Source organism: Nycticebus coucang, chromosome 21 (genome assembly GCF_027406575.1).
Source record: "Nycticebus coucang isolate mNycCou1 chromosome 21, mNycCou1.pri, whole genome shotgun sequence".
In the NCBI taxonomy this organism is placed as follows: Eukaryota; Metazoa; Chordata; class Mammalia; order Primates; family Lorisidae; genus Nycticebus; species Nycticebus coucang.
The window spans coordinates 34,500,896-34,522,671 of record NC_069800.1 but is presented as its reverse complement, the minus strand read 5'-3'; the positions used below and the strand labels follow the sequence as shown (position 1 = coordinate 34,522,671).

At 40.1% G+C, this 21,776-nt stretch overlaps 1 protein-coding gene across 2 annotated transcripts in view; it reads right to left on the bottom strand.

Annotated features, from left to right (window-relative positions):
- RNF24 (ring finger protein 24) overlaps positions 1-21,343 on the bottom strand; it is a 116,002-nt gene extending 94,659 nt beyond the window's left edge. For both annotated transcript variants that reach the window (XM_053573622.1, XM_053573623.1), the window contains exon 1: positions 20,981-21,343. The gene's annotated coding sequence lies outside the window, so the exon portion shown is untranslated. The remainder of the gene's footprint in view (positions 1-20,980) is intronic.
- Positions 21,344-21,776: the final 433 nt, after the last annotated feature.

Genomic DNA, 21,776 nt, shown 5'->3' with positions numbered 1-21,776 from the left:
TTTTATCCCAGGGTCTCAAGGCTGGTTCAATATACGTAAATCTATAAATATAATTCCGCACATAAATTAAAAAACAAAGACCATATGATTTTCTCAATTGATGCAGGAAAAGCTTTTGATAATATTCAGCATCCCTTCATGATCAGAACACTTAAGAAAACTGGTATAGAAGGGACATTTCTTAAACTGATAGAAGCCATCTACAGCAAACCCACAGCCAATATCCTATTGAATGGAGTTAAATTGGAATCATTTCCACTCAGACCAGGAGCCAGACAAGGCTGCCCATTGTCTCCATTGCTTTTTAACATTGAAATGGAAGTTTTAGCCATCACAATTAGGGAAGAAAAGGCGATCAAGGGTATCCATACAGGGTCAGAAGAGATCAAACTTTCACTCTTCACAGATGACATGATTGTATATCTGGAAAACACCAGGGATTCTACTACAGAACTCTTAGAAGTGATCAAGGAATACAGCAGCATCTCAGGTTACAAAATCAACATTCATAAATTGGTAGCCTTTATATATACCAACAATAGTCAAGCTGAAAAACCAGTCAAGGACTCTATTGCATTCACAGTAGTGCCAAAGAAGATGAAATATTTGGGAGTTTATCTAACAAAGGAAGTAAAAGATCTCTATAAAGAGAACTATGAAACGCTAAGAAAAGAAATAGCTGAAAATGTTAACAAATGGAAAAACATACCACACTCATGGTTGGGAAGAATCAACATTGTTAAAATGTCCATACTACACAAAGCAATATACAATTTTAATGCAATCCCTATTAAAGCTCCACTGTCATACTTTAAAGATCCTGAAAAAATAATACTTTGTTTTTTATGGTATCAGAAAAAAACTCAAATAGCCAAGACATTACTCAGAAATAAAAACAAAGTAGGAGGAATCACGCTATCAGACCTCAGACTATACTATAAATCGATAGTGATCAAAACAGCATGGTACTGGCACAAAAACAGAGAGGTAGATGTATGGAACAGAATAGAGAACCACGAGATGAACCCAGCTACTTACCATTATTTGATCTTTGACAAGCCAATTAAAAATATTCAGTGGGGAAAAGATTCCCTATTTAACAAATGGTGCTGGGTGAACTGGCTGGCAACCTGTAGAAAACTGAAACTGGACACACACCTTTCACCATTAAGTAAGATATACTCTCACTGGATTAAAGATTTAAACTTAAGACGTGAAACTATAAAAATACTAGAAGGAGTGCAGGGAAAACTCTTGAAGAAATTGGTCTGGGCGAATATTTTATGAGGAGGACCCCCAGGCAATTGAAGCAGCTTCAAAAATATACTACTGGGACCTGATCAAACTAAAAAGCTTCTGCACAGCCAAAGCAGACAGCCCTCAGAATGGGAGAAGATATTTGTAGGTTATGTCTCTGACAAAGCTTTAATAACCAGAATCCACAGAGAACTCAAACGTATTAGCAAGAAAAGAACAAGTGATCCCATCTCAGGCTGGACAAGGGACTTGAAGAGAAACTTCTCTGAAGATAGGCACACGGCCTACGGACATACGAAAAAATGCTCATCATCCTTAATCATCAGAGAAATACAAATCAAAACTACTTTGAGATATCGTCTAACTCCAGTAAGATTAGCCCATATCACAAAATCCCAAGACCAGAGATGTTGGCGTGGATGTGGAGAAAAGGGAACACTTCTACACTGCTGGTGGGAATGCAAATTAATACATTCCTTTTGGAAAGATGTTTGGAGAACACTTAGAGATCTAAAAATAGACCTGCAATTCAATCCTATAATTCCTCTACTAGGTATATATCCAGAAGACCAAAAATCACATTGTAACAAAGAGATTTGTACCAGAATGTTTATTGCAGCCCAATTCATAATTGCTAAGTCATGGAAAAAGCCCAAGTGCCCATTGATCCACGAATGGATTAATAAATTGTGATATAAGTACACCATGGAATATTACGCAGCCTTAAAGAAAGATGGAGACTTTACCTCTTTCATGTTTACATGGATGGAGCTGGAACATATTCTTCTTAGTAAAGTATCTCAAGAATGGAAGAAAAAGTATCCAATGTACTCAGCCCTACTATGAAACTAATTTATGGCTTTCATATGAAAGCTATAACCCAGTTATAACCTAAGGATATGGGGAAGGGGGAGAGGGAAGGGAGGGAGGGAAGGGAGGGAGGGTGATTGGTGGTATCACACCTACAGTGCATCTTACAAGGGTGTATGTGAAACTTAGTAAATGTAGAATTAAATGTCTTAACACAATAACTAAGAAAATGCCAGGAAGCCTATGTTAACCAGTGTAATGAAAATGTCAAATGGTATATAAAAGCAGTGTATGGTGCCCCATGATTGCATTAATGTATGCAGCTATGATTTCATAATATAAAAAATATATGGGAAAGAAGTATGGAGAATCCTCAAAGAGCTGAAGGTAGATCTTCCCTTTTATTCTGCAATCCCGTTACTAAGTATCTATTTAGAGAAAAAAATCATTTTATCGTAAGGATATTTGCACTCATATGTTTATAGCAGTTCAATTCATAATTGCAAAGATGTGGAAACATCCCAAGAGCCCATCAACTCATGAATTGATTCATATTAATACTGTGGTTTATGTATATTATGGAACACTATTCAGCCATAAAAAAGGATAGAGACTTTGCATCTTATGTATTTACCTGGAAGGATTTGGAGAACATTCTCCTAAGTATCTCAAGAATAGAAAAGCAAGCATCCCATGTACTCCACTCTATGTTGAAACCAGTAGATCAACAACTACAGGCCCACATGAGAGGAAAATACAATTAAATTCAAGAAGGGGGGAGGCAGGAGGGAAGTTGGTAAGTTCCCACCTAATGGGTACAATGTAGGAGTATATGGCACACTACCTGGGTGAAGGAATCAGCTACAACTTTGACTTACCTCACACATGCAAACAATGTAAACTAAAAGTATGTACCCTTGTATTAATCCAAAACGAAAAAAATAAAATAAAATAATTAAAATACAGGGTGTCCCAAAAGTCATCCCTGAAGTCGCCATACACAGGGAAAATGGGAAACTGTACCTTCTTTACAAAATAATCATTACACAATTTTACCAAACATTTTACAAAATATTCTCTACATGTTGGCCACCTCTTTGTAAAATCATTTTAGTATTACATCAGTAATGCATAACATTCATTTCTTTAGTCTGCACACAAAACACTGATAATATTTTAGGGACACACACGAAAAACACACTAGCTGTTGGAGAGAAAGAACTAATATGCGAGAAAACAAAAAAGCAAAGCATGTCCTGTGGTTTCCATTTCTGTCTTTATATAGATGATTATGCACCCCATAGGTCTGTCTGGTCAAGCTCCCTCTGCTCAAAAGATTTAAAGCCAAATTAAAATGCAGAAAGAGGGCAGCGCCTGTGGCTCAAGGAGTAGGGCGCAGGCCCCATATACTGGGGGTGGTGGGTTCAAACCCGGCCTCAGCCAAAAATAAAAACTGCAAATAAAAAAAAAAATAAATAAAAATAAAATTCAGAAAGAAACAACTAAAGAGAAACTAAAAGACCAAATTGTATTCAAATTAGTTGGCCTCAATAATATAAGTTACTAGGTGACAGTACTGAGAAATTATAAAAATTGAGCAAGTGAGGTTCCTGAGTATTATAAAAAGACAAATTCTCCTACTTTCAGTGAAGGGATGAAGGGAACAAAGCTAGATAAGGGGTGGGAGGAAAAGAGTTCCTTTTGTAATCCAAGCAGCATTAGATTAAAGGTTTAGCTCTTGAAAAATAATATCTTAAGAAGCAAACAGGTTTAGAAAAAAAAAATTCCAGTATGGTTTTTCACTATTTTTTTTTTTTACCTATTGAGGAAATACATGTAAAAATAATGTCTTTTTGCAATGTTTCTTCCTTTTTTTTTTTTTTTTTTGAGACAGTCTCATTATGTCACCCTCAGTAGAGTGCCGTGGTGTCACAGCTCAGCGGAATCTCAAATTCTTATACTTAAGTGATTCTCTTGCCTCAGCCTCCCAAGTAGCTGGGACTACAGGTGCCCGCCACAACACCTGGCTATTTTTTTGTTGCAGTTGTTGTTTAGCAGGCCCAGGCCAGGCTCAAACTTGCCACCCTCGGGGTATATGGCCGGCACCCTACCCACTGAGCTACAGGCACCGCCCTGCATCGTTTATTGCTTTATGTCTTGTCTTTGATTCCAGATGCAGGACCTATGTAGGAACTTAGTGACTGGTATTTACCGGAGAGACTTTAGCCTTTGAAGAATGAATGGATTATAAACATTCAGTTGCATTTATGGAAGAGGGACTAGGCCAAATCAATGCTGGAAATGCCTGACTTTTTAATCCTAATCTAACAATCAACTTCTTCCTCTCCACTACTTGACTCTAGTTTATAAAAGCCTTTTATATATTGCTGCCTTTAACTTTCAGAGGTAATGGAGTATGTATCGCAGTTGTAAAAGAAAAGCAATCATTTATATTTTGCTACAGGAATTTCATTGTAACCCTCACTGAAACAAAACATTAAATCATCAACTCAATTAGTGCAATTCCCTTTGTCACTATTTTCTGTCAATGGCCCAATAGTTTAAAACTAGTTGGAAAAAAAAAAATAAAACTATTTAGCGATCTCTCATAAACTGTATTGCAGAGTAACTCAAATAACCCTAGTTGATAAGGTAAAAGACTTCTTTACAGAATTTCTGCTAACAAATGTGGGAGAGATGACAGAATAAGAAAATCACTATTTTGCTACCACAGATGAAATAACTTACACTGGGGTGGCACCTGTGGCTCAAAGGAGTAGGATGCCAGCCCAATATATCGGAGGTGGTGGGTTCAAACCCAGGCCTGGCCAAAAACTGCCAAAAAAGAAATAACTTACACTGGTATAACTATCAGTGTGGTCTTTTAGCAGCACTAGGTATGGAGTAGCCAGACACAGAAGACCTTTGGATGTGATGCAATACTAAATACCTACCAAGCATTTTTACCACAAAACTTAAATTTGATTTTAATTAATTTACAGAAAATACCGGGAACAGAGCAACAAATTGACCCCACAACAAAACAAGCAGATAAATTCCAAATGTGAGAAATTCCACAGGATGACTGCCGTAATTCTTGCAATGAGTTTATTAAATGACACGAACAACAACAACAAAAAATGGGGGACGAACTGCCCAAGAGATTAAAACAGAATAAGAGAAAAAATGACCAAGTATGATTTGTAGACTTTGAATCTTAGGATGAACAAACCATCTAAAAAAGATATTCTTTTTTTTTTTGCAGTTTTTGGCTGGGGCTGGGTTTGAACCCGCCACCTCCAGCATATGGGGCCGGCACTCTACTCCTTTGAACCACAGACACCGCCCTAAAAAAGTTATTCTTGAGATAATCTGGCAAAGTTGACAGGTGTGAATAGCATTTTGGTTCTATTCTATAAGACAATGTCTCTTTCTATATGCATAAGAGATGCATACAGAAGTTCACCATGGTAAATGTGCTTTGCTTTAAAGTATCTCAGCAAAGGAAGGTGAAAGATTAAAAAGAAATGAAAGATGGCTCGGCACCTGTGGCTCAAGCGGCTAAGGTGCCAGCCACATACACCTGAGCTGGCGGGTTCGAATCCAGCCGGGGCCCGCCAAACAACAAGGACGGCTGCAACCAAAAAATAGCCAGGCGTTGTGGCGGGCGCCTGTAGTCCCAGCTACTTGGGAGGCAGAGGCAGGAGACTCGCTTGAGCCCAGGAGTTGGAGGTTGCTGTGACCTGTGATGCCACAGCACTCTACCCAGGGTGACAGCTTGAGGCTCTGTCTCCAAAAAAAAAGGAAAGAAATGAAAGAAATGTGGCCAAATTCTGTTATTAATTTAGAGTGAAGAGCATACAGAAATATGTTGTACTATATCTCTACTTTTAAATGTGTTTACAATTTTCTATAATAAAAAATTTTTAAAAGAACCTCACTAACACAGAAGTCTGAAAAACAGTACAGGTAAATCTATTAAGTAATATTAATCTTAGGTAGAATATAAAAGGATCAATGAAAAAACTTCATGGCAGTTGATGAGAAGTGGAATGAGTTACATAGAAAATATTGATTTTCTCTCTATATTTAATATACTATGGTCGGACAGCTATATAACATAAATAGTTTTATTCCTCAAGTGGGTTATTTCACTGAAAAATCAGCAGTAGAGAACAAGCAGTTTTACAGAATAAAAACAAAACGTTAGGAATGCAGCTGTCTGTCTTCTCCCCTCAGAACTGTGCCATGCTTTTAACGTAATTCTGGAGTTCTAAATGGATGGTGATAGTGAATTCAAACAGAGACACAGAAGTCACAGCTGCATTCTGAAATGAATGCTTTGAAATTTTTCTTTTGTTTTTTTTTTTGAATTTCTCATTTGCTTACTTTTTTTTTTTTTTTTTTTTGTAGAGACAGAGTTTCACTTTATGGCCCTGGGTAGAGTGCCATGGCATCACATGGCTCACAGCAACCTCCAGCTCCTGGGCTTAAGCAATTCTCTTGCCTCAGCCTCCAGAGCAGCTGGGACTACAGGTGCCCGCCACAACGCCCGGCTATCATTTGCTTACTTTTCTAAGAATCCAAGGCCTCCTTCACATCTCTCCTGAAATAGTATTTTAATTTTTAACATTCAACATTCAAATGTACTCCAAAGACAGTGCTAAGGTTCTTTGGAGCACAATTTTCAAATTTTCTTCTAAGCAGTTCAAAGTAAATCAAATAGAAAAATCAAGAGTCTTCTAGAAACATCTTCAAAGCATAAACTATCTCATTTCTAATAGAGCAGTGGTTCTTAACCTTTCTTTACGGTTATGGGGTTCTATGAAATATTTCTATAGGGGAAAAAAAAAACTTACATATTTTTTCAAAGGGTTTTATCAAATCTCTGAAGCTCTCTGTTAGAAACTCTTATAGTGGCTCGGTGCCTGTAGCTCAGTGCTAGCCACATACATTGAGGCAGGTGAGTTTGTATCTGGCCCGGGCCTGCTAAACAAGGACAACTGCAACAACAAAAAACTAACTAAATAAACAAACAGCTGGGTGTTGTGGCGGGCGCCTGTAGTCCCAGCTACTTGGGAGGCCAAGGCAAGAGAATTGTTTAAGCTCAAGAGTTAGAGGTTGCTGTGAGCTGTGACACCACAGCACTCTACTGAGGGTGACATAGACTCTATTTCAAAAAGAAAAGAAACTCCTATAGTATGGCATTCTTACAGATAAGCAATTTTAAACCAAGTACAAATTCATTAGCTCAACGCTAAAGGCCTCCCATTAATTGGCTTGGACTTTTGATCCTCATTCTCCACTATTTCTTTGAATACCACACTTTAGTCAAATGCATTAACTATGGTTTCCTGAAGATGCCTCCCTATCTTTGTTCTTGATACTTCTACTCTCTGTATACCCCAGGCTATCCTCAACCATATGATAAAAATTTGTCCATCCTGGGCGGCGCCTGTGGCTCAGTCGGTAGGGCGCTGGCCCCATATACCGAGGGTGGCGGGTTCAAACCCGGCCCCGGCCAAACTGCAACCAAAAAAAAAAATAGCCGGGCGTTGTGGCGGGCGCCTGTAGACCCAGCTACTCAGGAGGCTGAGGCAAGAGAATCGCTTAAGCCCAGGAGTTGGAGGTTGCTGTGAGCTGTGTGAGGCCATGGCACTCTACCAAGGGCATAAAGTGAAACTCTGTCTCTACAAAAAAAAAAAAAAAAAATTTGTCCATCCTTCATGATGTGCCTCAAGCAATTCAACCTCCATGGAAATTGCTTGAACCTATAAACATTCCTCTGATCTTGAATCTTCTGTCCTTCTATATTTCCAATACCTTTTCCCATTGTGTATCATGATCTATCAAATGCTTGTCTAATGTGAGATTCTGTGTGACATAGCAGTCAAACTGAAAATTATCATTAAGAAATTTTTACCCCCTGTGAGTAATATATCAATGTCTTAAGACCAGGAACCTATGAATGTTACTTTATTTGGAAAAAGGGTCTTTGAAATTAAGTTAAAGATCTGGAGATGAGATCATTTTAGATTATTTGAGTGGATTTCAAATCAAACCAATAAATGTCTTTATAAGAGAGAAAAACAGAAGGCCATGTGAAGACGGGCAGAGACTGGAATGCATGGAACTACCAAGAATTGGAAGAAGAGAGGGTTCGCCTCTATAGTCTTTTTTTTGGAGATAGAGTCTCACTTTGTTGCCCCTGGTAGAGTGCTGTTCTGTCATAGCTCACAACAACCTCAGACTCTTAGGCTCAAGTGGTTCTCTTGCCTCAGCCTCCTGCCACAATACCCAGCTATTTTTAGAGATAGGGTCTTGCTCTTTGCTCATGCTGGTCTCGAACTCGTGAGCTCAAGCAATCCACCTGCCTGGGCCTCCTGGAATGCTAGTATTACAGGCATGAGCCACTGTGCCGGGCCTACCTCTACAGTCTTTGGAGGGAGCACAGCATGCCTGCTGACACCTTCATTTCAGACTTCTGGACACCAGAACTGTGTGAAGAATATATTTCTGTTGTTTTAAAGCCACCAACTTTGTGGTGTTGTTTTAAAGCTACCAACTATTTGCCATGGAAACCCTAGATAAATCAATAAACCCCCTTTGCTCCAATCTAATTGTGACAAATCATTTTTGTTTACTTCATTTTTATTTATAGCAGTAGTTCTATAAGAGCATCAGAAGAGATTTTGAAAATGTAAATGGTCCCCAAGTATCTCCTTATTCTCTAGCTATTCTCTGCAAAGATCTCTGAACTTAATTTATCAGAAGCCCTCTCCAGAGTACCAGTATAGAATAACAATCTGAACGGTAAAGGGAATGTGTTCTTGTGAAAGTTGACAAAAGTCAATTGTAATGGGAGGTAGACAAAGGCCTGAGTTCTAAACTTGACCCTTGGCCCTTGACCTTGTGAAAGATTATTTTTTTGAACTTTAGTTTTATCATCAAAAAATAACCCTGAGGGTTGTTATAAAGAGTAAACAATACATGTAAAGCAACTGGCATAAAAGGTATTTGATATAGATCAACCAATCTGAAAGATGATTTTCTAGGTAAAATAGTGCCCCTGGCTATTGGTACACTGTTATGTGATTAAAAAAAAAAATCTTTCTTACTGCCACAAAAATTCCTTTTGGCCTGTTTTCAGAAACAATTAAAAAAGTCTGAGTAAAAACTTTTGTTTAAAATTATAGCTATTCATGATATTTTCAACATATTTCTGAAAAAGTTTTGCAATTTTTTTATGCTAAAAAAAAAATGAAAGCCTATATCTTTGAATTCCCTTACCACCAATTTCCCACAAACTACATTAGCTCATAATCTGGTGCTTCATTTTCTGCCAAACTTTTTCACACAGTCCAAGATGAAGAAAGTACTTGGATGTGATATCTAGATTCTATTTTAGATTTATACCACTGAGTCTAATTTCATATGCTCAGATTCGAGACGGGACAATAGAGATAGCAGTGGTTATAATTTTTTTTGTTTGCCTAAATGAACTTAAATAAAGTTAACAAACGTTGCAGAACTATACATTCTCCAAATTTGAAAACAAAAATTTTTAAGGCAACATAAAGTGTGTTGATAGTACTGAAGCTTTAGTTTTGATAATTTAATAAACACTGTCATCAAATGAACTGAATGAATTCTCCTTATACTTAGTGTGATATTCTCTTTTGCTGTCAATTAAACAATTATGATATTAACTTTACTAAAGGAAGCAAAAAACTGTATCTGATACAAGCACCTGTTTAGGAAAACATACGTAACAAAAAATCAGAGTCATTTTAAAACATATAAAATTAACCTTCTATAGAAGCTTATGGTTTATATAACAGCAAGTTTTATGAAAAGGTGAAAATTTTAGTAATCCAAATAACTGAAACTTTAGAAAAAGGAGATGGCAATGAAAAGAAGAGGCAAATCTCACTTTAAGAAAAGTCGATAAATGAAAACAGGAACTTTGAAAGCAGGTAAACTGAAAGTTACTTAAGTAACTATCGTTTGTTTAGCAGTAAGAAACTCTAATACACCTAAAAGCACTGAATCCATAAAAATTCAAATTGAGGGTAGTGCCTGTGGCTCAGGGCGCCAGCCCCACATATTGAGGGGGGTGGGTTTGAATCTGGCCCTGGACAAAACTGCGACAACAAAAAATTCAAATTGGATTAAACTTTCCCGGGGCAAATTCATGACTTAACATGAGGTTCACTTATAATGTTATCTAAAAAGTGGCTTTCTTTTTCTTGCCACCACAGGCTTTCTCCAACTTCACAAAGGGCCAGTACAACTCTCTGGTGTCAGACTATCCTTAGTACACATGGAGGGGGCTTTCCCAAGAGTGGCCAACTAAAGGCAAAGCCACTAGCTAACTACTCCTGGGCCAGCTGGCATGGAACAAAGTGTCTGATTCCTCAGAGCAGAGGAGGCTCAGCCAGTTGGCTTTCAAAGGACTACACTAGTTGGAGTTCTCACAATTCCTTTCAAACCATCTGGCCCTCTTTTAGAACCCTCTATCTACCTAACACTATATTCTGAGGTCTAAATTGCTCAATTGAAGGAGTTCCCACTACTCAGAGAAGAAAAGAAATAAGCAGAATTACTGCTAAGTCAGTTAATTCAAGAAACAATTCTTAAAACTAAAAACTGCTCTCAAGTTTAGCTTATATATTATCTCAAAATCTAAAATAATCCAATGATTATTAAACAAAACACAAAAATCAACACAAATAATAAGAGAATAAGCTAAAGCAGACGATTTAATAAGCAGAAAAACTGTTAAGAATCCCTTAAGGCTGGCAGGACCTGAATTTCTCTATTTTGAATTTCCAAAGAACATGACTGTACCAGTCATGCGGCTCTCAGAGTAGACTTTGTATTGCTATATATGTATTTACCTTCTCAGTTAGCTAACAGGTAAAGAGAACAGAGTCTTACAGCTGCTTAGAAAAAAAATCTGTTGAGGACATATTGAGTGTTTTCAAAGTTCCATTTCCAGAAATACAGACTGAATGTGGAATAACATGAAGAAAGAACCTCATCTCTGAGCACACCAAACAAAGAACAGAATTTGGCTTGAAACAAAAATATTTTATCAAGTGATTAAAATAATTTATTAAATGATCAAACTTCTGTTTCAGCTATAGGGTGCTCATTTTTAACTGTAGATCATTTTATCAATCTACCACCTGAGATAAGCTGGGGAACAGAAAGGCAAGGAATCTGTCTACAGTCAGATTCCCTAACCCTAAACACACTCGATCTCATCTCATCTCAGAAGCAAAGCAGGGTCAGGCCTGGTTAGTACCTGGACGGGAAAGGCAAGGAATCAAAAAACAAAACTAAGAACAGCTGAGTCACATTCATAGCCAGTATACTCTATGATACATAAGTATTCTGAACAAAAATATTAGAGAACAAGGTAGGGTCAAATATTATAAATCGAAGGCTATAATTTTTTTTTTTTTTTAAGATAGAGTTTATGTCGCGCTCGTTAGAGTGCTATGGCATCACAGTTCACAGCAACCTCCAACTCTTGGGCTTAAGCGATTCTCTTGCCTCAGCCTCCCAAGTAGCTGGACTACAGGTGCCGACCACAACGCCTGGCAATTTTGTTGTTGCTGTTGCAGTTGTCATTGTTGCTTTTAGCTGGCCTGGGCCGGGTTCGAATCCACCAGCCTCGGTATATGTGGCTGGCGCCGAAACCACTGTGCTATGGGCACCAAGCCAATAATTATTTTTTATTGCATTTACCCCCATACCAAGTATTGAGTTTAGCATTTTACATGTTATCTCATTTGACTCACATAACGAATATATAAGGTGGGTACTATTATTATTATCTACCTTACAGATAAAGAAACAGGTTAGGAAACCTGCCAAGGTCATGTGGCAAAAAGCAAAAGAGATGGAATTCAACCGCAAGCAGTCTGAAACCAGAATCCAAGTATGACAAATCATAATTATTATGAAAGGTAATGTAATGTGGAGAAAAAGTCAATCATTAATATACTTTTCATATTTTTTCTACTCTAAGGGTAGCAAAACATGGCAATTAAAACAAAAAAAGAGGGCAGTGCCTGTGGCTCAAGGAGTAGGGCACCGGTCCCATATACCGGGGGTGGCGAGTTCAACCCCAGCCCCAGCCAAAACTGCAAAATAAATAAATACATAAAAATAAAAATAAGTTAAAAAAAAAAAAAAAAAGAAAGCAGATTCTCTTGTTAGAAATTTTCAACTTTAGACCAGGTGCAGTGGTTCACACCTGTATACCTGTAATCCTAGCACTCTGGGAGGCCCAGGCGGGTGGACTGCTTGAGCTCAGGAGTTTGAGACCAGCCTGAGCAAGAGGGAGCCCTCCATCCCTAAAAATAGCTGGGCGTTGTGGCAGGTGTCTATAGTCCCAGATACTTGGGAGGCTGAGGCAGGCAAGATCATTTGAACCCAGGAGTTTGAGGTTGCTGTGAGCTATGACACCATGACACTCTACCAGGGCAAGAAAGTGAGACAACTCTGTCTCAAAAAAAAAAAAAAAGACATTTTCAACTTTCCCTTTTCTGTCCACACAGAAATCTTCAACCACATGACCACACGGCAGTGCTGGAGTCTCTCAGAACCTATTCTGGTTTGGGGGCTGCCCAATTTATGAATTGCTCTTTGCCCAATTAAGCTGTTTAAATTTAAACCAAAACATACAAATAAACAACCAACAATAACAACAACAACAAAACGAAAGGAGGAAAAATTTTCCAAAAGCTAGAGCTGTTTTACTAGGTTAAAATATGGTTTACTATGGTTTGATGCCAGGTTTCAGCACATACACACACAAAAAAACACCAAAAACCAAAACAAAACGAAGCAAAATAATGTCACTTATAGGTTGGGAGTCAGGTGGCTCATTCCAATAATCCTAGCACTCTGGGAAGCCAAGGTGGGAGGACTGCTTGATCTCTGGAGTGCAAGATCAGCCTGAGCAAGACTGAGACCCTGTCTCTACTAAAAATAGAAAAATGGGGGTAGTGGTGGAAAAAAAAATAGAAAAATTAGCCGGGCATTATGGGATGTGCCTGTAGTCCCACCTACGTGGGTGGCTAAGGCAGGAAAATTGCTTGAGCAGGAGTTTAAAGGTTGCAGTGAGCTGAGATGACACCATTGCACTCTAGCCCTAGTGACAGAGAGGATACTATCTTTAAAAAACAAAACCAAAAAAACCTCACAATGTTGCTTGTGCCTTTTTGCCATATACATTGAATAGGTACTTGTGCCACCTGCTGTCCTAGAGGATGGCAGTAAACAGGACAGGTAAGATCTTTGCCTTTTTGGAGCTGACCTTCTAGTGGGGGTAAGACACAGAGAAAGGCTCGGGGCCCGTGGCTCAAGTGCCTAAAGGTGCCAGCCACATACACCTGAGCTGGTGGGTATGAATCCAGCCTGCACCCGCCAAACAACAACGCTGGCTGCAACCAAAAAATAGCCAGGCACCTGTAGTCCCAGCTACTTGGGAGGTGGAGGCAGAGGAGGATTGCTTGAGCCCAGGAGTCAGAGGTTGCTGTGAGCTATAATGCCCCGGCACTCTAATTCTATCCTGGGCGACAGCTTGAGGCTCTGTCTCAAAAAAAGAAAAAAAAAAAAAAAGAGAGAGAGAGAAAAGCTAATGAACAACAGAGTTTAGAGAGTGATACACTCTATAGAGGAGGTAGGAGGAGCTGTAAACTTTTTTTTTTTTTTTTTTTTTTTTTTATAAATGATATATATATTTTTTAAACTTTTTTTTATTATTTATTTATTTTTTTTGTTTTTTGGCCGGGGCTAGGTTTGAACCTGCCACCTCCGGCATATGGGACCGGCGCCCTACTCCTTGAGCCACAGGCGCCACCGGAGCTGTAAACTTTTTTGGGGGGAGACAGAGTCTCACTAAGTCACCCTGGGTAGAGTGTCGTGGTGTCACAGCTCACAGCAACCTCCAACTCTTGGGCTTAAGTGATTCTCTTGCTTCAGCCTCCCAAATAGCTGGGACTACAAGTGCCCACCACAACACCCAGCTACTTTCTTGTTCCAGTTGTCATTGTTTAGCTGGTCCGGGCTGGATTCGAACCCGCCAGGCTTGGTGTATATGGCTGGCACCGTAACCACTGTGCTCCAGGTGCTAAGCCTTGAGACATTTTACCATGCAGGTAAACAGAAGGGGATAGAGGAAGATGACGGGAAAGTTGTTCACTAAATTTTTTATTCTGGTTTTAAAGATGGGCAAAGTCAGGCCGGGTGCGGTTGCTCACACCTGTAACCCTAGCATGCTGGGAGCTCGAGCCCGGTGGATTGTTTGAGCTCAGGAGTTCAAGACCAGCCTAAGCAAGACCGCATCTCTACTAAAAATAGAAAAAAACTAGCCAGGAGTTGTGGTGCACACCTGTAGTCCCAACCACTGGGAAGGCTGAGGCAAGAGTATTGCTTGAGGCCAAGAGTTTGAGATTGCTGTGAGTGACAGTGTGAGACTTTGTCTCAAAAAAAAAAAAAAAAAGATGGGCAAAATCAGAATATGTGTATATGCTGACAGGGACAGTCCCCTGGAGAGCTACTAATGATGCAAGAGAGAGGGCATAAATGCAGGAGCCATGGAGTATGAGGGGATATAAGGAGGAATATTGTAGGGAGAGGAGTTGGCCTCAGAGGAAAAAGAAAAGATTAGTCTTAAGGCAGATTTTTAGATTTGGTGAGGGGAAAATGAAGAGTTTTTGTCTGTTATTTTTTTATATCCTCAATGAAGTATAAGGCCAGCTTATATCTGAGTGGGAGAGGTGGGCTGCTGAAGAATTTAAGATATGGAGAGAACTTATGGAATAGTTACAGACAAAAAGATATTAGGGGTCAGTGGTAGCTTTTCCGGGTGGTGCTGAGTGTCCACTTCAGAATTTTGGTCATGAATCTCAAGTTCTTTAGTACTATTCAGCCACTCAAGTGCAGTCATAGAAAAACTAGATGAATGCTAAGGCAGCTGTAAATATAAAAATTTTTTGCACTAATTTTTTAAAATTTAAAAATATTAAAAGGGTAAAGGAAAGGATGTTTTAAAGACAAGTATCTATGAGATAAACACAAAAACAGTGTCCAATCATGCATGGTCTATGCAACACCATTTGTCCCCATCTTCTCATCACATAAATTATTGCAAACAATGTATTTGTCATATTTAATAATGACATATTTATATTTATGTCAATTAATTTATGTCATTATTTTAATTTATGTCATTATTAATATTAATGACATTTAAAGAGTCTCTTTTTTCAACTTCATGATTAAATATGTCATTATTAAATCATTCATGACCTCTTTTTGGTCATGAATGATTTTGTCATTTCCTAAGGTGTGTTATTTTTTAAAAAAGTAATGTTTTTATTTTGGAATCTTGATAATCTTCATGTTGATTCTAGAGGCAATTTTGTTTCATTGAAGAAACTCTTGGTGCTGTTAACTGACATTTTCATTGACAATCCCATTTAAAAGTACAAAACAAAACTTAACTCTCCCCCCCTCCAATGAACACACACCTATAGTATTTACTAAAAATTTCTGAACAGTTTTTACAAGACCAGTGAAAAGGTGTAGGCTAGTCTAATGCCTCTGGGCACCTACCAGCACCAAGTGTATGCTACTGATTGTCCATCTGTGCTCATAGGCCACAAGGCTGGCTCAAGACCCAAAACATTCTGGGGAGAACTCATGTCTGGTTCAAGCGGAAGAAACAAAGGTCCCCACCTCTTGATGGAGGCACAAAGAACAGTATGTTGGTAAGATGGGAATGTGTGTGTGTGTACACACATATTAATATGTGTATGTATAGCCACTTTTGAAAAATAGAATCTTCTCCACAGAGGGGGGGAAAAAAGACCTATATTAAGGTATATCGTGAAATGTCAAGAACACCAGGGATAAACTGAAGATCCTAAAATCTAGTGTGAAAGAAAAAGGGAATGGGGATTAGAATGGCATAGGACTTCTCAATTATTTAACACTGGAAGCTAATGAAACAATGCCTTCAAAATAGGAATATTACTTTACAATCTAGTATTCAACACCAGCCTAAACTATCATTCAAAAATGAAGGTACTTCCAGATACGTGTATAAATTCTGAATTCAGGCAGGAATTTCTGACTTTGTATGTATCCTTTCTCAAAAGCCACTAAAGAATAAGACATGCAAGATCCAGGAAATAAAAGATCCAACATAGGAGGAAGGCTGAGGGAATTCCCAAAATGATGACAACTAGAGAGCAAACAGCCCAGACAGGAGAAGGAGGGCTCCAGCATGATCATCTCCTGGAAAAAAAGATGTGAAACTGAGAGATTACCTGAAAATACTGAATGATTATCAGTTCTGTCATAGAGTTTGAGGATTAATTAGTGACTAATACACTGAAAAGTCAACAAATAAAAAAAGAACAAAAGAGGCAATTACTAATTCAGGAAAATCAAAAGTTACACAGGTAGAAAATGTAGTAATAGTATCCTATATGGCTCATCTGTAAATAATAGATACAATGTCACAGTCAGATAAATACTGAATTCCACTTAACTAGGAAGTGGAAAATATAGGGATGAGTGGGGGATGGATGGTTGTACGGGACTGTTTCCTCAACTTCTAACAAAGAAATTTACAGATGATATCCAAAGGTAAAAAACCAAGAAACAGCAGTATAAACATTAAAAATGAAATAAATATGAAGGTAAATACCAGAAGGAAGTATTAGGAGTTGCAGTGGCTGAACAATACATGTATTTTATAAAATTGCTAATTTTCAATCATTTCCCAATCTAAAAACTGAGAATTTTATATGGTTCAAGCTAATGCAATAACCTTACTACTGATTTTAGAATAAATTACCATTTGAAACATTAAACGTTTATAGAAAATGCTTCATGGAAAAAAAACTTACTTGCTTTTATCCGACATTGTTGGGAGGATAACAGATCCCAGTTTTGGTTAATAAAGTGTTACTGTATATACTCTTACAATCACTAAAAATATTAGTATTCTAATAAATGTAAATAACATATTTACTAATAAAACAGCATTTAATATAATCTGTTTTGACGATATATAAAAGTTATTTTAGAATTTTTCTACAGAAATGCTAAAGTATGACTTCATAAATATTTTGATTAACATAAAGTGTCTCAGGAATGGAAGAAAAAGTACCCAATGTACTCACCCTTATTATGAAACTAATGTAGGACCTCCACATGAAAGCTATAACCCAGTTACAACCTAAGAATAGGGAGAAGGGGTAAAGGGAGGGGAGGGAGGGGGGAGGTAGGTGGAGGGAGGGGGATTAATGGGATTACACCTGCGGTGCATCTTACGGGGGTATATGTGAATCCTAGTAAATGTGGAATGTAAAGGTCTTAGCAAAATAACTAAGAAAATGACACGAAAGCTATGTTAACTAGTGTGATGAAAGTGTGTCAAACGGTCTATGAACCAAGTGTATGGTGCCCCATGATCATACTAATGTACACAGCTATGATTTAATAAAAAAATAAAAAATAAAAAAAATATTTTGATTAACAGAATGTTGAATGACAAGGCCAGGCTGTATTTAGGTTCCTTTGTTCTTTTTTCAGAGACAGAGTCTCACTTTGTCACCCTCAGTAGAGTGCCATGACATCACAGCTTACAGCAACCTCCAGCTCTTAGGCTTAGGTGATTCTCTTGCCTCAGCCTCTGGAGTAGCTGGGACTATTTTTTTGTAGCAGTTTGGCCTGGCCGGGTTTGAACCCACCATCCTGGGTATATGTGGCCGGCACCCTACTCTCTGAGCCACAGGCGCCGCCCTGGTTTCTTTGTTGATATAAAAAATAGCTAAGTCACTCTTGCAAAATTAAAGTTCCATGAAATTGCAGTACTATGCAAACCTATTTCAGTGATAATTCCGGCTATTACTCTGTTTATCTAAGACTTCCCCTTATAATTTAAGGGTACTCCTAAAACAATGTCTTATGCAGTCAAGACAGGCAATTTATACATGTTTTAGGGTTGCTGCAATATTAGTGACCCTAGTTAATAAAGCTCTTGTTTTTAAGTTAACTTAAATAATCGATAATAAAAATTTAAATCATACATCATAAAACCAAAATTTCTCCAACTGAAAAATCAACTTTTACTGATTTTAACTCTAACCAAAAAAGAATTTGAACATGGTATTTACCAAGAATAATAGATACTGATTCAACCAATGGAAAATTTCTCCTTCAAAATAAGAGCAAATGTTTCAAACAGAGAGTGTATACATAAGCACGTGCTACAAAAACCTGCTTAGTTTGCGCTTCATTTTGCACTGAAAACCACTAGGAGTTAAAATATGTGTGATTAAAAAATAATCGTGAAGGCTTAGTGCCTGTAGCTCCAGTGGCTAAGGCACCAGCCAAGTACACCTAAGCTGGCGGGTTCGAATCCAGCCTGGGCCCGCCAAACAACATGATGGCTGCAACCAAAAAATACTGGGCATTGTGGCAGGTGCCTGTAGTCTCAGCTACTTGGGAGGCAGAGGCAGGAGAATCGCTTGAGCCCAGGAGTCAGAGGTTGCTGTGAGCTGTGATGCCACAGCACTCTACCTAGGGCGACATGAATTTTTTTTTTTTTTTTTTTTAGAGATAGAGTCTTACTTTGTCGCCCTCAGTAGAGTGCTGTGGCGTCACAGCTCAGAGCAACCTCCAGCTCCTGGGCTTGGGAGATTCTCGTGCCTCAGCCTCCTGAGTAGCTGGGACTACAGGCGCTGCCACAAGGCCTGGCTATTTTTTCGCTGCAGTTTGGCCGGGGCTGGGTTCAAACCTGCCACCCTCGGTGTATGGGACCGGTCCTCTACTCGCTGAGCCACAGGTGCCGCCCAATTGTGAAGAGAATCTTAAATGAAAACAGAACCCATCCAATCATATCATCCAATATAAATGGCTCAACTTTTTTATCGCCACTATTTTGGATCAAAAGATAATAGCCTGGGCACAGTGGCTCATACCTATAATCTCAGCACTTTGGGAGGCTGAAGCAGGAAGATCATCTGAGGCTAGGAATTCAAGACTAGCTTGGGCAACAAAGTGAGACCCTGTCTCTACAAAATATAAAAAAATAAAAATAGCAGGTGTGGTGGCGTGCACCTATAGTATAGTTCCCAGCAACTCTGGAGGCTGAGAAAAACCATTGCTTGGGCCCAAGAGTTCAAGGCTGCAGTGAGGTATGATTGCACCACTCTACTCCAGCCTGGGCAACAAAGAGAGACTTTTTCTCAACATAAATAAATTAAAATATCTTGGAGCTGTGTTTCCTGTAACCGAGGTTAGCTAATTTCCCATCTCTTTGCAAAATTATGACGACAAAGAAGAAACTGAAAATCATCATGCAACCAGAATAACTCTTCTAAAATTTACATAACCTGGTTTAAAAACAAAATAGCAAGGAATGGCTGGTGCTATCACAATAGCCTCTTTTTAGTTGGTCTACCAAAACCCTAACTACTCATTACTTTAGAGGAGTTTGGACAACAAAGTCAGGCAGTCAATCCAACAGAACCAAAATCTGTGGTAACCTATAGAGAGCTTCCTCCTCTCTCAGGGGATGAGGACAATGCAAAAAGGTGTTCTGTTTTTCAGTAGTCCTGTAAGAGGAGCCATTGAGCTGAGCTGTAAAACCAGACAACAGAACACAGGAAAATTCAGATCAAAGCCAGAGTGCATGCCAGAATAATATGCAATAAAACCCTTTGCCAAGCGTCAAGGAAAAAATAAAAAGGAGGTGGAGAGAACCTGCTGGACCGCCTTCTTATTAGCACAGGGAGGCAGGAAGAAACAAAATCTGCCTGTATTGAGAAGCAAAGTGTCCTAGATGGACTGGAGTATTCCTATAGTCAGTCATGCATACAGACATATAATGAAGTAAACCCAGAAAGCAGTGTCCTGTATGTTGGAGTGAAGCTTCCCATGTATATAGACAAGAAAATATTACCATTAACTAAACCCCCCAAATATTCTAAATGTACAGATATATGAGAATTTGTACATACATTTTCAATTAACAAAAGCCACTGGTTTCACAATGAGAAACAAGCTGTCTGAAATAACATCAGAGAGAGAATTGGGTAAAGGTGTGATTAAGTTGTATATATCCCTACCCCTTTTTCCTTCTACCCCTTTGATTAGCTCTGATTCTCTTAGTTCCCAGGTGTCACACATAGGCACGCACACACCCCATTAGGGCTCCCGAAACAAAGCAGGGTCCTTAATTCTCCAGCCTCTGAATGCACACACACCCCTAGCAGGTCCTAATTCTCCAGCCCTTGCCCACAGACGATGACTTTCATTAATAAGTAAGCCCAGGAGAGATGTCTCAACCCAACCACTGCCATGCACACTGTGACAACCAGGCATGGGACAAGCGCCGCAAAGAAAGGGGAGGAGTGGACCTATACCAGGAAAACACTGCCACGCCGCGTCCCCTAAAGAGCACGCCCCACCGCCAATACCGAAGCAGCCGTCCTCGCCATCCTCCTCTTCGCCTGCTGGCTCATCCCAGACGCCTCCCACGCCCCGAGGACCCGATGCCAGAGCTCGGGGGAGCTGGGGCGCGAACCTTCTCTCAGTGACCTCCCGGTGACAGCCCCGCGCCGCCCTTTGTGCAAGACTCACCCTCCAGTCCCCAGGCAGCGCCAGACCTTCCTCAGCGTCCCTCCCCGGCCTGGGGCGGCTGTCCCATCTCTCCACCCCACGCTGGGCCGGCCGAGGCACCCAGAGAGTGCGTGGGGGAGGCTGGCGCGGGCCCGCGGACTCCTCAGCATCCTGGACCAGGACCCGCCCGTCTCCCAAGCTCCAAGCCCCAACTTGGGGGTGACGGCGCTCGGCGCCCTTGCCCTCGCTCACTCACTCGTGCGCGCCGGCAGCAGCGGAGGACGTGCGGGACCGTCAGCGCCCGACGGCGGGCTGCTGGCGACAAGCGTCCGTCGACACCGAGAGCGACTGAGGAGGTGGCGGCGGCAGACTGCAAGCCGCGGCCCCAGGCGAGGGGCGGGCCCAACGGGGGAGGGGCGGGCACCGCGCCTCTCATTCATGCAGCGGGGGCGGGGTGAGAGACCCGGATGCCCGGATAGTCCCCGCCTACCTTGCTGAGGACGCCGCGGCTTCAGAGTCTGCAGTGCGCAGGCGTGGAGCTCTAAGGAAGCTGCCGTGTTCACGCTCCCGCTGTCCCAATGGAAAAGTCACATAGGTCTTTTCCAGGGACTGTTTAGTATGTTTGCCTGCCCTACAAGCACTTTATTATTTTTTTTTTTTGGCAGAGCTTTTGTCTCCGGGCTAGAGTGCTGTGGCATCAGCGTAGCTCACAGCAACTTTAAACCCCTGGGCTCAAGTGATTATCCTGCCTCAGCCTTCCTACAGGCAGCCACCCAGCTAATTTTTCTATTTTTAGTAGAGACAGAGTCTCGCTCTTGCTCGGGCTGGTCTCGAACTCCTGAGCTTACCGGATCCTCCCGTCTTGGCCTTCCGAGAGCCACCGTGCCTTGCTCCCTACAAGCACTTTTTTTTGTGTGTGTGTGTGTGTGTAGAGACAGAGTCTCACTTTATGGCCCTTGGTAGAGTGCCGTGGCCTCACACAGCTCACAGCAACCTCCAACTCCTGGACTTAAGCGATTCTCTTTCCTCAGCCTCCCAAGTAGCTGGGACTA